Raw genomic sequence first — 14,937 nt, 5'->3', positions numbered from 1 at the left:
TCCATCTCTCCCGTGTGGCAGCTGTAATTGCCTGGCAGACAGAGTGTTGCGTTGTGTCTGTAATTACACAGGAAAAGCCAGCTCTCCTTTGAGCTCAGGATTAGCAACTCTCTTTGTGAGCGGACAGAAAGAGGCACAAAAGGAGACAGATTGAAGTATCACACAGAATCCAAGTACGAAGTGTTTTTTTTCCCTTCCGTCTCCCTTCTCCTTGAGTTTGACAAGCGTCTTGGAGATATCACGATAGAAGCAGGAAGGGAGCCCTGAAGCCCCAGACATTCAATCCCTTCAGCGCCGGCCTGCACGCATGCACACACAAACACACACACACACACTGCCTGCCTTTCTCTCGCCAGACAAAGCTCCAAACCAAGCTACTGAACACCTCCCCACACACACACACACATTATACAGTATGTAAGAACACAGTCACACATTTAGTCAGTCAGTCAGTCATTCAGTCACTCAATCACTCACTGACTCACTCCCTCATTCACTCACCATCTTCATTCGTTTGATGTACATTTACATTTATAACTGTATAAAATGGGCGCACACACTTTTACATAACACCCACATCCAAATCCTCACAGAGTAGACCCTGTAGACAGCTGCATTCATTGTTGGAGTGATTTGCTGTTGTGGCTTCCAGCCTGTTGTTGAGTTGGGTTGAGTGTACTCTGGCCGGTATACCTGGGTCTGCTGGAGAGTTTAGCTCCACGTTTTCTCCCAGGGTGAGTGTGTAAGGGAAACTCCTGGTGTGTGGCGTGGGTGGGCCACACAGAGAAGCTTTGCCCAGGGCTATGTGTGTGTGCATGCGCATGCATGTTGTATGTGTGGGTGTATGTGCATGCGTGTATGTGCGTTTGTATGTGTGTGTGTGTGCTTGTTCGTGTGTGTGTGTACGTCTCTGTGTTTGTGGAAGTCGGGGATGAGAACATGCGGATTGAGTAACAGCTATTCCATATTGGTTGAGTGACCACCATGGAATATTAGAGCTGTGCGTGTAAAATCCCATTTACCATGATCAACAATAATAATTAAAAGTGGATAGCTGTTGAAAGTGAGCTGGATTCCCATTGGCAATAGAGAAGGGAGAGGTGTATGGGGAGGAGTGGGGTGTAGAGGAGGGGGCTGAACTGGGCATCCATATTACCTCTGATAATAGCGATCTGGGATTGTCATTATGGGGAGGCTGCCAAGACATTCACAGCAACCAGTGTGGGGTTTAACTCTTCCCTAGTACAGCGCACTAGACCAGAGCTCTGCTTAGTACAATATGACATTCACGCAGGCACGCAGGCACGCAGGCACGCACACACACACACACACACACACACACACACACACACACACACACACACACACACACACACACACACACACACACACACACACACACACACACACACACACACACACACACACACACACACACACACACACAATATTTTACAGTATATGACAGTCTCTGTGGTATTACTCACTGGTAAATGAGTAACTATCAACCTGCGCTTAACGAGCAGGGTCAATTTGCACCGCCTGTTGAGACGGGGGGGAGGAGGGGAGAAAAAGAGGGTAGGGAGAGAAGAGAGAAGGGAACACCACCTGGTCCTATAGCCAACAGTCAGTCAGACAATGAAAGAGGGAAAGAAACGGATGAGAAAGGGAGAAAGAGAGAATTAGAGTGCTTGACAGAGACAAGGCTAGATAGACAGAGTAAAGAGATAGGAAGGAGACTGTGACAGAGATTAACAGTGTTTGTGAGAGAGAGAAAGAGAGACAGAGAAAAACAGGCGTGTGAGAAAGAGCTGATGTTGGAGAGAGGATATATCAGGGCTGAGGAGTGGAAACTCTACAAAGCTGGTCTCTCGCTCTCTCTCTCCCTCACGTGCTCTGGCATGGTCGTCACACCGCAACAGCACTCTCTGCTCTGTTTCCCCTCCTTTAAGCAAATTACCTAGCCAGTGTTTTTGGATTCTAAATAAAACATCTGTCGCTGTAGTGGCGGAGGACTCAGTCAGGACTCAGGCACAGTCCTGCAGACAGTATTATGTTTTACACAGACACATAGCAGCGCTGGGACTTTCCCATACTTTTATGGGCTGGGAGGACGGAGGGGGGCGACACGCTTAGGGGGGGGGGGGGCAAGGGGTGGAGAGGTCCACAATATTTCCAACCTAAGGCCTTATATAGAGGGTTCTTGTCCAGGTGTGGGGTCGAGTGAGTTCCCTCAACTCCCACCCCACAACCATGAAATAGCATTAGGGTTTCATTGAGGTCACCACCCCACTTTGCCACATAGTCAGTTTAATGCCTTGGCTTTATGTACATTGACATGGCCCTAAACCTTTCTCTGAGTGTGCATTGGGGGAAAAAATGGGTGATTGAAAGTTATAGCACACTGGTAAAGAGAGAGGAGAGAAAGAGAAAGCAAAAAGATAGTGAGAGAGAGTCAGAGAAAAAACAGAGAGAGAGAGAGAGAGAGCAGAAAGAGAGTCTAGAGAGACTGAGACTAAGACTGAACGGAGAGCCACAGTGGTCCGATTAACCCCTGTGACATGTTGACCGTGTAAGGAAACAATTACCCCCAAATAGGGCTTCTTTGGCTTGGCTGTTGTTCATGAGTCCTCCATACATATTTCAGCACCAGTGCCAACCGTCTGACCTGGTAGACCTGCCTGCTCAGCTTGGGGTCCAACAGGGGGAGACCTCAACCCCACTTGCCCCCGTCCTGCCTGCGCCCCTAACCCAGCGCCCAGCGGGTAGGAGAGTAAGGACACATAATGACTCACACCCCAGCCCAGCGAGATGAATGACCCATAATGACTCGTTGCCAGCCAGGAAGATTAATAGCACTTAATGGTTTGTATTGCCGCCCGTAATCGAGCTGTCACTGGCCATGCTTGAGGAATAGCAGGACCTTGCATCATTTCTCACGCCTTGTGTTCCCTCGGAGCTCCCAGTCGGTCTCATGTCCCCGGGGCCCCCTCTCTCCCACAAGACATGGTAAGTCCTATCTATGGATTATAAAGGGAGGGTCTAATACATGGTCAGGGCTGAACTTTCTGTGGATCTTATAACAGGGAGCCCCCCTCCCTGTTATAAGATCTGAACCGATGTCTGAACCGTCTACTACTAGACATGGACTAAGGGGGTAAGGGGGGGCAAAGACATGGTCAGACCTGTCCCATCTCTGAGAATCCATAGGGCGGCTTGATGTCTGAGGAAATCCCCCCACCCCCACCCCAGTGGTCTGCTCCACATCCCTCAGGGAGGCACTACCCTTTCATGTGACAGTGTATGTCTGAAGCCAACATATTACAACTGGGACTGGGGCCATAACCCAGTGTTTGATAGAGTGGGGTCCATACTGTAGCAACAGTATGCGTTGCAGTCTTTTTGTCTATAAAGCCCTCCTGCATTAACTTCCTCCATACCTTACCTCATTGTAAATCTTCAGACATTTAAGTTACCAAACCTGGACTCAGGCGAGATAGTGCTTTAAGTTTTTTTGCGCTTCTCATGTGGAATGATCTCCAATTGAGTTACGAATTGAACTTTAATTAAATGAGTTGACTCTACATATGGGATGACTTCACTGAACAAGAAAAGAAAGGGAATATTGAATGATCCCCAACAATCCATTGCATCTCCCCAAAACGTTTTCAACATACATCTGTGAAATGATAGTCTACAAACTAAAGATTTGGTTGTCTTCCTCTCAGGCTTCCATGTCTTCTCCCTGGACTTCCTCAATGTCCACCTCTTGAGCATAAGACTCTGAGGCCTCATCTTCACTGTCACTTTCCAATCTTGTTGAATCTTGGCTCGTTGTCAGGCTCAAAAAGCCTCAAATTTGCCCGGATGGCCACCAATTTTTCAACCCTTGTATTGGTCAGCCTGTTGCGTGCCTTGGTGTGTGTGTTCCCAAACAAGGACCAGGTATTCACCCCACCCAGTATTGTAATCAAAACTTACCAGAAAGCATGTAGTCCTTGGCTCAGGCAGTGTAGTAGTGTGGGCTCTGAGGGGCAGCTCAGGACTGAAGGGCAGCTCCTGACTGGCGGGCGGCTCTGGCAGCTCCTGACTGGCGGGCGGCTCTGGCAGCTCCTGACTGACGGACGGCTCTGGCAGCTCCTGACTGACGGATGGCTCTGGCAGCTCCTGACTGACGGACGGCTCTGGCGTCTCAGGACTCAGACGGCTCAGGACAGACGGGCGACGCTAGACAGACGGGTGGCTCAGGCGGCGCTGGACAGACGGGCGGCTCAGGCGGCGCTGGATAGACGGGCGGCGCTGGACAGACGGGCAGCTCAGGCGGCTCTGGACAGACGGGCAGCTCAGGCGGCTCTGGACAGACGGGCAGCTCAGGCGGCGCTGGACAGACGGGCAGCTCAGGCGGCGCTGGACAGACGGGCAGCTCAGGCGGCGCTGGACAGACGGGCAGCTCAGGCGGCGCTGGACAGACGGGCAGCTCAGGCAGCGCTGGACAGACGGGTAACTCAGGCGGTGCTGGACAGACGGAAGCACCTGTAGTAAGGAGACAGAGAGACTGCCCTGGTGCGGGGGGCTGCCACCGGAGGGCTGGTGCGTGGAGGTGGTACCGGACAGACCGGACCATGGAGGCGCACTGCAGGTCTTGAGCACCGAACCTGTCCAACCCTACCTGGCTGAATGCTCCCCGTAGCCAAGCCAGTGCGGCGAGGTGGAATAGGCCGCACTGGGCTGTGTTGCGAACCGGGGACACGCACTGGAGACCAGATGCGTTGAGCCGGCTTCATGGCACCTGGCTCGATGCCCACTCTAGCCCGGCCGATACGAGGCACTGCTATGTACCGCACCGGACTATGCCTGCTCACCGGGGACACCGTGCGCCTCACGGCATAACACGGTGCCTGCCCGGTCCCTCTCTCTCCAAGGTAAGCACGGGGAGTTGGCGCAAGTCTCCTACCTGACTTCGCCACACTCCCCGTGTGCCCCTCCCCCCAAGAAATCTTTGGGGCTGCCTCTCGGGCTTCCTTGCCAGCCGTGTTCCCATATACCGCTGGTTCCTCTCTCCGGCTGCCTCTGCTCTCCTAGCTGCCTCCACCTGTTCCCATGGAAGGCGATCCCTTCCCGCCAGGATCTCCTCCCATGTGTAGACTCCCTTGCCGTCCAGAACGTCCTCCCATGTCCAGGAGTCCTGAGATCGCTGCTGCCCGATACCACGCTGCTTGGTCCTTTTTTGGTGGGTGGTTCTGTAACGGCTGTCGTCGGTGGAAGAAGGTGAGGACCAAGGTGCAGCGTGGTGAGTGTTCATGATATTTAATAATAATCAAAACTTGAACACTGAATAACAAAACAACAAAGAAACAACTGAAACAGTTCTGTCTGGTGCAGACACACAAAGACTGAAAATAACCACCCACAAAACAGAATAGAAAACAGGCTACCTAAATATGGTTCTCAATCAGGGACAACGATTGACAGCTGCCTCTGATTGAGAACCATATCAGGCCAAACACAGAAATAGAAAATCATAGAAAAACTAACATAGACAACCCACCCAACTCACGACCTGACCACACTAAAACAAAGAAATAACAAAAGAACTAGGGTCAGAACGTGACAGCATCAGCATTTGTGGGTTCAATTACACGCTCAAATTGGCTATAAACAAAGACCTTTCAGTCTGTTCTTGTTCTGAGAAATGAAGGCTATTCCATGCGAGAAATTGCCAAGAAACTGAAGATCTCGTACAACGCTGTGTACTACTCCCTTCACAGAACAGCTCAAACTGGCTCTAACCAGAATAGAAAGAGTGGGAGGCCCCGGTGCACAACTGACCACTGACCATGTTATTTGTATTAACAGATGGCATACTATTAAGGTATTAAGGCACATGAAAGTTCACATGTTTGAGAAGAAACACATTTGGATAAAAAAAAACATGTTTTTCACGTTCCAACAGCTCTCCTGTGAAGTGACTTGCAACATACGCCTAGTTTCCTGAATCAGGTCACAAATGCTGATGCTCCCGATACTCAATTAGTCTAAAGAATGCCAGTTTTATTGATTCTTAATCAGAACAACAGTTTTCAGCTGTGCTAACCTAATTGCTAATGATCAATTAGCCTTTTAAAATGATAAACTTGGATTAGCTAACACAACATACCAATGGAACACAGGAGTGATGGTTGCTGATAATGGGCCTCTGTACGCCTATGTAGATATTCCATAAAAAATCTGTTTCCAGCTACAATAGTCATTTACAACATTAACAATGTCTACACTGTATCGTCATTATCTGTCAAATCCTGGTTGGTTGACTGGCTTAGCAGGTCAATGACAGGCACAGAGGTTGTGTTGCAGGTCACACCACACTGAGGACAGTGTCTCAGGCAATGTAGCCAGCTAGCTCTCCCCTTTCCCCCCAGAGGATCTGATAACATCATTATGTGGATAAACTATGGCTTACAAAAGCAAATGGAGGATTTGGCATAGTTTGTCATTCTGAGAGTCCCCTTTTTCTCTCTGAGAACCCAATTACAGTTTTAGTCCTTCTAAAGCTGATGTTTGCTGTTTGAAGCATCAGGGTCACGGTACTCTATCTTGATCGCATAAATCAAAACTAAGCTTCAGCTCTCGTTCATAATGGTATTTTTCGTTTTCAGGAACCCTGGACACGGATGATTGGCAATGTTTTTGTCCATGCAGTTCTTAGTTCCGTAATCCAGAGTTTGTGTGTGCGTGCGTGTGCCAGGTTAGAGTTTTTCGTCATGAATCTTGTTCTGGAGGCAGCTCTACAGAGTGATAACTAGCTGGCGCAGCCACAAAGTCATAAAAATCTGATTTTAAACCTAACCCTTAACCCTAAACTTACCACACTGCTAACCCTAATGCCTAACCCTAACCTTAAATTAAGACCAAAAAGCACATTTTTGTTTTCATGAATTATTAAAATATAGCAAATTTTGACTTTGCAGCTGGCCTATCTAAGGGGAAATCGCTCAGTTCTGCCTCCAGGACAAGACACGTGGCAATAAATGTCAACCTGTGCGTGCGTGTGTGTGTGTGTGTGTGTGTGTGTGTGTGTGTGTGTGTGTGTGTGTGTGTGTGTGTGTGTGTGTGTGTGTGTGTGTGTGTGTGTGTGTGTGTGTGTGTGTGTGTGTGTGTGTGTGTGTGTGTGTGTGTGTGTGTGTGTGTCTCACCCCCCCCCCCTTTCTCCCTCTCTTTCGGCAGAGTTGTTTGGGTTGGGCATGTGAGACAGCAGTGTATTGAATAACTCAACGCTGCTTTCTCCCTTGTGGAATAGTCCCTCTTATTGAATAGAGCGTTGTCTCCCAGACCGAGTGCCGGCCTTGATTCGGAGCCATGAAACCCAACTGTCCCTGTCCATCAGTGTGACGAGACCAATGGAGGATAAACCCAATGACCTGGACAGAGAAGTGCATCCTAGGAAGGGGGTGGGAGTCCAAGGTCCGGGGTGCTTCACTATGTTCGGCTTCCACTTGGGTGGGGAAGGGACACTTAGCTGCAAATTGATCTGCTCCCAAGTCGCTGTGTTATCTCAAAGAATAGGCCATGGTACAACAAAATAAACAAAGCATAAAGCGGTTGCAAATATTAGTCAGTAGACACTGTATGTGTGTATAGTGTGTGTGGGAGAGGAGAACAGGAGTAGTAAGGGATAGCGTGTGATAGACACCATGTGTGGGTGTGTGTTTGTGCAGACCTGCTGGTGTATGTCTGCTTCACTGTCAGCAAAAAGCTCTCTCCTTCCTGTATGAAGACTGACTGTAGTGTGTCCCTGCTTGGGATCAGCCAAGACATTTGAGTCAGAGCAGCATGGGAACGCTTCCCCACTGGTCCTCCCATCCCTGGGGTGTCTCTCGATGTGTGTGTGTGTGTGTGTGTGTGTGTGTGTGTGTGTGTGTGTGTGTGTGTGTGTGTGTGTGTGTGTGTGTGTGTGTGTGTGTGTGTGTGTGTGTGTGTGTGTGTGTGTGTGTGTGTGTGTGTGTGTATATGCAGGGGTGTGTACGTGTGTGTGTGTGTGTGTGTGTGTGCGTGCGTGCGTGCGTGCGTGCGTGCGTGCGTGCGTGCGTGTTTGAGCCAGTAACCGAAAGGTCGTTTGTTCGAATACCCGAGCCAACAAGGTGAAAAATCTGTCAATGTGCCCTTGGGCAAGGCACTTAACCCTAATTTTCTCCAGGGGTGAGGTTCTACTATGGCTGACCCTGTAAATCCACACATTTTACTGCACCTATGTGTGACAATTTATTTAACCTTTATTTAACTAGGCAAGTCAGTTAAGAACAAATTCTAATTTACAATGACGGCCTACCCCAGCCAAACCCGGACGACGCTGGGCCAATTGTGCGCCGCCATATGGGACTCCCAATCACGGCCTGTTGTGATACAGCCTGGAATCAAACCAGGGTCTGTAGTGACGCCTCTAGCACTGAGAAGCAGTGCCTTAGACCACTGCGCCACTCGGGAGGCCAAACAATAAAACAGATTTGTTATTTTTTGTCTCCCTGTCTCTCCCTGTGTCTCCATGTCCAAGTGCTCCTCTCCCCATCCTGGGCCGAGGCAGCTGTCCCCCCCAGCTGTCCTTGTCCCATTGTCAAGGTCAGTGGAGGTTGTGTTTCTCTGTTTGCAGGAAGTAGAGGTCAGAGGTTATCCGTCTGCTCTGCAGGAGACGATGCACAGGCCTTGCTAAACACAGACAGAGGCAGGGAGCTGTCGTTTATCAAGCTCTATCACACTTGCACTCTTTCTCTCTCTCACATACATACAAACATGTACGCACACACATGCACATACATACATACATGCACTCATACTTTCACTCTCTTTAACACGGAGGTCCCCTCTAGCGTGGGTTTGAGTCTACTCACTTCACAGGCCCTGGGACGATGGTGACCCAGCTCGGCCTGCAGCGGAACAGAATCCCTTTCAATCCCCCCCTCCCCGCTTTTTATCTTTTTCTCTTTGTTATTGTTATTGTTTTCCTAATGTCGCAACTTGATAAACTGCTCGGAAGTGAATCTTAGGGTAGAGTTGTAATTATTCCATTCCTTTCCAATATATACTACATGCTCTCTCAAATACACACGCACACAGAAATATGCTTTCCTTCTCACAAGTAGTGTCCTATAGAGCAGTGGTTCCCAAACTGTGGAGCCGGCAGGGGGTGCCGGGGTCCACCCCCTCACAATATATATATATATATATAGTACCATTCAAAAGTTTGGAAACACCTACTCATTCAAGGGTTTTTCTTTATGTTTACTATTTTCGACATTGTAGAATAATAGTGAAGACATCAAAACTATGAAATAACAAATATGGAATCATGTAGTAACCAAAAAAGTGTGAAACAAATCAAAATATATTTTAGATTTTAGATTTTTAAAAGTAGCTATCCTTTGTCTTGATGACAGCTTTGCACACTCTTGGCATTCTCTCAACCAGCTTCATGAGATAGTCACCTGGAATGCATTTCAATTAACAGGTGTGCCTTGTTTAAAGTTAATTTGTGGAATTTCTTTCCTTCTTAATGCGTTTGAACTAATCAGTTGTGTTGTGACAAGGTAGGGTTGGTATACAGAAGATAGCCCTATTTGGTAAAAGACCAAGTCCATATTATGGCAAGAACAGCTCAAATAAGCAAAGAGAAATGACAGTCCATCATTACTTTAAGACATGAAGGTCAGTCAATCCGGAAAATGTCAAGAACTTTTAAAGTTTCTTCAAGTGCAGTCGCAAAACCAGAAAATAGTACAAATGAATAAAAACCCTTGAATGCGTAGGTGTTGACTGGTACTGTATATGTGAAAAAATTAGGAACTCAGTCCGGCTTTCAACTTACTCTTTAAAGTTGTAATAGTACAATGCACAAGGTGAAATTTCAAAATTGGATAGTGCATCATCGGTTTTCCTCTTGTCATGTCAGTCATTGCATACCTTGGAGAGCTATTTATAACTTGTCAGAAATGTCCAGATCAACTAGCCCATGTCAGCTAAGGTTTTTTAGCTAGGTTTTTTAGCCCATAGATTTTGTTGTAATGTTTGAGTCACTTAAATATCACATGAATAAACATTAGACATAGCAAAATGTATAGAATTGCAGGAAACAAGCTTTAAAACTGGCAAAATTGTCTCTCCACCAACAAGAGGGGTGTGACTAGTTTGTGTCATGAACAGTGCTTGCGCCCATAGAGAGGGGTGGGCGGGTTTAGGGTCATAAAATATTATGTGGATTAAGAGTGGGTGGGTGGCTGGCGGGTTTGAATAAAGGGAAAACAATGCATTCAAATGAGTTTCAAGCCTAAGCTTTAGGGCCTAACTGTAGCATGCCAAATACACGCCAATTGCCAAATGCTTTTGGGAACTTCCACTGAGGCAAAAAGGACAATATCGGAGTTTAATTCAATAAGAGAAAAGCTGTAAAATAAATAGAAGGGAGGGGCAGAACAGTATTCTAATGTTTGGGAAAGATTTGGTGAAGTGGTAAAAGAGAATGATATCTGAAGCACTATACAAATTCAACATTCACAAGACGGGGACTTCAAAATGGCACGTCAGGGGAACTGTACTGTTCAGTTGGGTTAAATGAAATAGTAGCCTAACTGAAACCTGGACACTAACTGTAGGTCTATAACCTCTCCCATAGCCTAATATAATATTTATTGCTGTAAAATGATACACCAAATGTACATTTTGACTCTAGAACAGGAGTGAGAGAATGAATGCCGGTTAGGGAGCGTCTTTAAAGGTGCTATCTTAATCAGCGTCATTAAAGCTGATAGTATTTCAAACACATAAAATATACATCCAAGCCAAACTGAAATCTTATCAAAAACATGTTGGGTCGTTTTAACAGCTTTTAATTTCCTTCAAACTGGTCAAACTGAAAATGGGACATTTTGACACGGAAAATCCCTTCCCATTTCTGGGGGAGTTAATGCATTTTCTCCACGGTCCCTAAAGTATTTGCTGCATGAGAGAATTAGAAATGAAAGAGAAAAAAAGCGTTACCAATGTCAACTAGATTGAAGAGTGCATTGTATCGATTTATGACGTAATTCTGGTGAACAGGGGTTTATTTAGTCTTCTAGGGCAACAAGTAATTAAAGAAGACAACCTGCATGTATCTAATTATAGACAAGTTGATAGCCTACCAAAATGATGGAAATTATAAGCAGAAACATAGGCCTATCTAAAAAGGTCTGTCAAAAAATCATTCCGCCATCTCTGACTAAACAGCTAATTTTCTTTATTTGTGGGTTAGGGTTAGGTGCGGGCCTCATATTTCCACTTTATCACATATAGTTGAGCGGTTGCGGGTGGGTTACTAGCAATTGCGGGCGGGTGCAGGTGAACAAACAACATTACTAACACACACACACACCAGACGCCATGCACACACACACATATACACACAATCATATACACACAGTGAGCTAGTGATTAACTCCTTAAAGGGCAATTCCACCACTTTTCAACTTCTTATTCATCATCTCCAGGACCAAACCAGTGTCTACATATGTGAAAATTGTGCGTTTCTATGATCTGTGATTACATGATCTGTGATTACAGCTTTTTTTTTTAAAGCTTCTCTGTGGCATCACAGGGTAGGATTAAAGGTCAAAAACTGAGATTTTCTAAACCTGCAATGAGTTTCTAGCTCAAGGGAGGGTATTTTCTTGCTCCCCACATCACCGCGAATCTGGTGTTTTAAAATCACTGTTATAACTTTTGATGTCATCGGGTAGAACTTTTTAAATGTAGATTTTTTTCTACAAAACGTAGAAATGCGCCGTTTTCACGTACTATATGTTGACATTGATATTGTGCTGGAGATAATGAAAATTAGATTAAAAAGTGGTGGAGTTGCCCTTTAATTCCAATGTGAAAAATCTGCAGCACTCATACAAAATACAATAATCTAGCAGGTATGAAGATGGGGGTGGAGAGGGAGAGAGAGAAGTTCATCTACGGAGGAAGAATCTGTAGTATGTAGGTTCTTTAAATTGGTGTTAGGTGCCATAACTTCTCTAGCACATTGTCTCCCAGTCGGAGAAGGGAGAGATGGGCAGAAAGAGGTGCGTAGGAGGAGAATGGGGGGGTTAAGTGTCTGTTCCTTCCACGATGAGCCAAGAGAACACCACAGACAAGGAAGTGTGTGAGTCATGGTGCAGACAGTTAGCCTGGGGACACACTGACTGTTGTGACTGGGGTACAACTACTCTCTAGCATCAACACACATATACATACATATTGTATATGCATACACACACCCACACACACTGCCCTCTGGGCAGGTCAGCTCAGCTCACCCAGTTAAGTTATGTAGTCGTGCATAGAACCATCAGTGGGCCTAACACGGAACCCAAACCGGCTGCGCGCGAGCGCCATCGTGCATACATTTATTTTGTCCCCCTACACCAAACGCGATCACAACACACAGGTTAAAATATCAAAACAAACTCTGAACCAATGACATTAATTTGGGGACAGGTCAAAAAGCATTAAACATTTATGGCAATTTAGCTTGCTGTTGCTAGCTAATCTGTCCTGGGATATAAACATTAGGTTGTTATTTTACCTAAAATGCACAAGGTTCTCTGACAATTAATCCACAAATAAAAATGGTCAACCGAATCATTTCTAGTCATCTCTCCTCCTTCCAGGCTTTTTCATCGTTTAACTTATATGGTTATTGGCATCTAAACTTTCATAGTATTACCACGACAACCGGCAACAGTTCGTCTTTCAATCACCCACGTGGGTATAACCAATGAGGAGATGGCATGTGGGTACCTGCATCTATAAACCAATGAGGAGATGGGAGAGGCAGGACTTGCAGCGTGATCTGCGCGATCCCTTGGCAACGCAGACGCTCGTTGTACCTCTACGTTGTACCCACACTGCGCGAGCAGTGTGGGTGCAATAATTGAAAAACATAGATTCCTAAATTTATTTTGCAACGCTCGCGTGTAGTCAGGGTATAAGACTTGGTGAATGTGCCAATCAGATGGGCAAAATTTTACTGACACCCTGCAGTGAATTGCTCCAACCCTCTATTTACAGACTATTGAGAGGTAGAGGTACTCCGCTCTCCCCAGTTCTTTTCTCTCCAGTGCCCACAATGCCCATTTTGTCCTGTGTCCCCATTAGGCGTGACCTACAAAAGGACTGCCCAGGGTCAACGGAGCACAACACCATGCTCTCTACGCACCCCAAAAAGCGAATAAAAGCTGTTATATTATCAAGAGTTTCCTGTCTGAAGTATAAGAGTTTCCCTCAGCGAACCACAATTCTTCTGGCCCAGCAGCAGCCACGGCCTTTCATCCCCTTTATCAGCGAGCGAGCGAGGGAGGGGGACAGAGACAGAGTCAGAGAGAGAGCGAGAGCGAGAGCGAGAGAGAGAGAGAGAGAGAGAGAGAGAGAGAGAGAGAGAGAGAGAGAGAGAGAGAGAGAGAGAGAGAGAGAGAGAGAAAGACACGCGACAGAGGCGTTTCCACACCGTCTCCACCGTCTGTCTGCACAGAAAGACAATCCGGCGAGATAGCGTGTGAAGCATATCTCATCTCCACATCTGAGGGAGTAGCCTCTCTCTCTAGCCCAGTAGCAGGCACCTGCTACCACATGAACCCAACACCCTCCAGGAGTATACAGGCCCCAAGGCGTCACCCAATACACCTCCCATACAGAGAGCACCCTGCCTGGGTGCAAGGTGTTCCTGCAAGCTCAGGAAATTAGTCCAAACATGAATTCCATAAACGTTTGTGGCAATGAAAATGACTCTATAAGTGAGTACTGTATCTGTGTTTGTGTTTGGACACTAGTGCTTGTTTGTGCGAGTGGGAGAGAGAGTGTGAGAGCAACGGAGAGAGAGAAAGAGAGAGAGAGAGAGAGAGAGAGAGAGAGAGAGAGAGAGAGAGAGAGAGAGAGAGAGAGAGAGAGAGAGAGAGAGAGAGAGAGAGTGTGGGAGAGAGTGAAAGAGAGAAGAGGGAGAGAGAGACAGAAACTCGTCTCAGGTTGGAGTTGATCTGACAGCTGGGTAACATTAACCAGCCTGTGTATGAAGCAGGGATTATGGAGTTGAGTTATTTGATATGTTCATAGCTCTCAGACCTCTAAAAGCATAATACCTGATTGCACATGGTTTTACTATAATGTTAAATGGAGTCAGACAAACATTTTAATAGGCTAATTGCATAGTCTTATCACAGGTCGCATGTGAGGAATATACTGTATAATATCACATATATCAAATATTACCCCACTACACCCTCACTCTCTATTTTGAAATACACCCACACTCATAAACACGCACACACGTAAACAAGCATCTTCACTGTCTGGAGGCCTACTATCTCACTTGTTGTGTTGGTGTGCTACTGCTGTGCGGCGGTCTGGTGTGGAAAATATGGCCGTGTCATTCTGGTAACATTAAAAAATTACTAAATAACATTACAGATTTAATACTTTTATTTGTCTGCTATTTTACTGGGAAGGGGAACAGCCTTGGCTGCTTTGTTACTCCCCTCAGCAGTGGAGAGTGGAGATCCCCAGGCCATTCCAGCAGCATTAGTCTCCAGATCCAGTGTGAGGCAGGAGATTAAGCACGGGGAAACACTTGTTAGATATAAATTCTAATAAGGCCGTAAAAACCACATGGAGCAAGCATTAGAGGCATGCAGTGTGGAGAGCACTCCAGAAGAATGTGGGACAGGAGATGGAGGGAGGAGGGGGAAATGGAGGTCAGAAAAAGGAGGGTGTTTAGGTCTTTCACCATTGTGTGCAGAAAGAGAGAGGGGAAGAGAGAAAGAAAGAGTGAGTGAATCCAGGAAAGAGGAGAGATGGGGTAGGCTGAGTTCCCAAAGTGTGGTGTTGATAAGAATGCTATTAGTATAGCTAAGTGACGAGAGTAGGGATCGCCAC

This window comes from Salvelinus alpinus, chromosome 4, assembly GCF_045679555.1.
Source record: "Salvelinus alpinus chromosome 4, SLU_Salpinus.1, whole genome shotgun sequence".
Lineage (NCBI taxonomy): Eukaryota > Metazoa > Chordata > Actinopteri > Salmoniformes > Salmonidae > Salvelinus > Salvelinus alpinus.
The sequence above is the reverse complement of the archived record's forward strand: the minus strand, read 5'-3'. Positions refer to the sequence as shown.